Consider the following 2,120-nt stretch of genomic DNA (forward strand, 5'->3'; position numbering starts at 1 on the left):
GTTTGCCTTTACCATTGAGATTTTCCATTTTGTAATTTCCTTATTTCTAGATGTGGCCTTTTCTTTTCTACCTAAATAAGTTCCTTTAGCATTTGTTGTAAGGCTGGTTTGGTGGTGCTGAATTCTTTCAGCTTTTGCTTGTCTACAAAGCTTTCAATTTCTCCATGCAATATGGATGAGAGTCTTGCTGGATATTCTTGGTTGTAGGTTTTTCCCTTTCATGACTTTAAATACATTGTGCACTCCCTTCTGGCCTAAAAATGTGGAATGCTTCACAAATTCACATGTCATTCTTGTGCAAGGCCCATGCTTATCTTCTCTGTATTGTTCCAATTTTACTATATGTGCTGTTGAAGTGAGCACTGATGTGATTTATTTTTTATAATATTTAATTTTTCACACCAATAGTTTGAAGAGTGACAGTTATACTGATATATTTATGTGTGTGTACATGTGTGTGTGTGTTAGAGACAGAGCTGGACTGAAGCAAAAATGTGAATGAAGTAGATAATAGTCTGTTGGTGTGAGTTTTGTGTTGCATTCTTACCTCTTACCCTGCTTTTGTGACCAGCATCCCTTTACTCCCCTTAATAATCCTTTTACCTTGGGGACTCTGATTCCTTTGTTAAATCCTGTATGTCCAGAGTTCCCAGTAGGCTACTTAGACCTGAAAATGATGAATGGTCTAGGTACTCTTTTTTTTTACTGATAAAAATTCACATATTCTTTGTCCTTTCCACCACAGTCCCTTCTGCTCTGCTTTTACAACTGGCAACAAGATTATATGACAAATATATTTATGCTCTTGACATTTTAATAGAAGACTAAATTTTGTACTTTCTAACATTTGTATTTAATAGTATATGGATGGCTTGAAAGAATAACTTCACTTTTGCCATCTAAACCCAAATAGTAACTCTAATTGGGAAACCTTAGGCCAAGTGGAAGTGTTCAAATGTAATCTTACAGTAGACGATTTAGGCCAGGTAGATGTTAGAACTTTCTCTAGTAACATGTAAACAACCAAACTAGAAGAACTACAACTTTAATTTTTATAAATATAGTTCAAGAGGCTTAGTCTTAGTTGGTGCATGTGTAACAGGGATCATTTTGTTTTAAAATATGTTTAGGTATATTCTCCTATCTTGAAATTTTTCTTGATCCATGGCTTTTTACCCTTTCTTAAAAAATATGTACCAACTTTATTGAGATGGGGTTTTCATATTTTTTACAATATTATATAAAGTTACAGGTGTACAACATAATGATTTACAATTTTTAAAGTTTATACTCCATTTATAGTTATTATAAAATATTGGTCATACTACCTGTGATATATAATATATCCATATAGCTTATTTGTTTCATGCATAGTAGTTGTACCTGTTAATCCCCCACTATCAACTAGCCCCTCCCCCTTCCCTCTCCCTACTGGTAACCACTAGTTTGTACTCTGTACCTGTCAGTCTGTTTCTTTTTGTTACATTCACTAGTTTGTTTTTTTTAGATTCCACATATAAGTGATGTTGTACAGTATTTGTCTTTCTCTGACTTATTTCAGTTAGCATAATACCCTCCAAATCTATCCATATTGTAACAAATGGCAAAATTTCATTCTTTTTTATGGCTAAATAGTAATGCATTGTATATGTATACCATATCTTCATTATCCATTCATCTGTTAACAGACACTTAGGTTGCTCCCATATCTTGGCAATTCTAAACAATGTTGCTATGAACATTAGGGTGCATGTATCTTTTCAAATTTATGTTCTTGTTTTTATTTTGAATGTACACCAGGATGGAATTGCTGAGTCATACGGTATCTGTATTCCTATTTTTTGAGAAACTATCATAATGTTTTCCACAGTAGCTCCACCAATTTATAATCCCACCAACATTGTATGTGTTCCCTTTTCTCTACATTCTAGCCAACATTTATTATTTGTGGTCTTTTTGATGATAAACGTTCTGACAGGTGTGAGATGATACATCATTGTGGTTTTAATTTGCATTTCTCTGATGAATGATGATTAATAATGAATATCTTTGCATGTGTGTTTGGCCATCTGCATGTCTTATTTGGAAAAATGTCTATTCAATGTGTACCACTCATTGAA

At 33.3% G+C, this 2,120-nt stretch overlaps 1 non-coding gene across 1 annotated transcript; it reads right to left on the minus strand.

Annotated features, from left to right (window-relative positions):
• Window positions 1-256: 256 nt before the first annotated feature.
• LOC132436696 (U6 spliceosomal RNA) lies at window positions 257-363 on the minus strand. Its single transcript, XR_009521849.1, has one exon. It is a non-coding gene; the product is annotated as a U6 spliceosomal RNA (small nuclear RNA).
• Window positions 364-2,120: the final 1,757 nt, after the last annotated feature.

The sequence above is a fragment of the Delphinus delphis genome, chromosome 13 (assembly GCF_949987515.2).
Source record: "Delphinus delphis chromosome 13, mDelDel1.2, whole genome shotgun sequence".
NCBI lineage: Eukaryota > Metazoa > Chordata > Mammalia > Artiodactyla > Delphinidae > Delphinus > Delphinus delphis.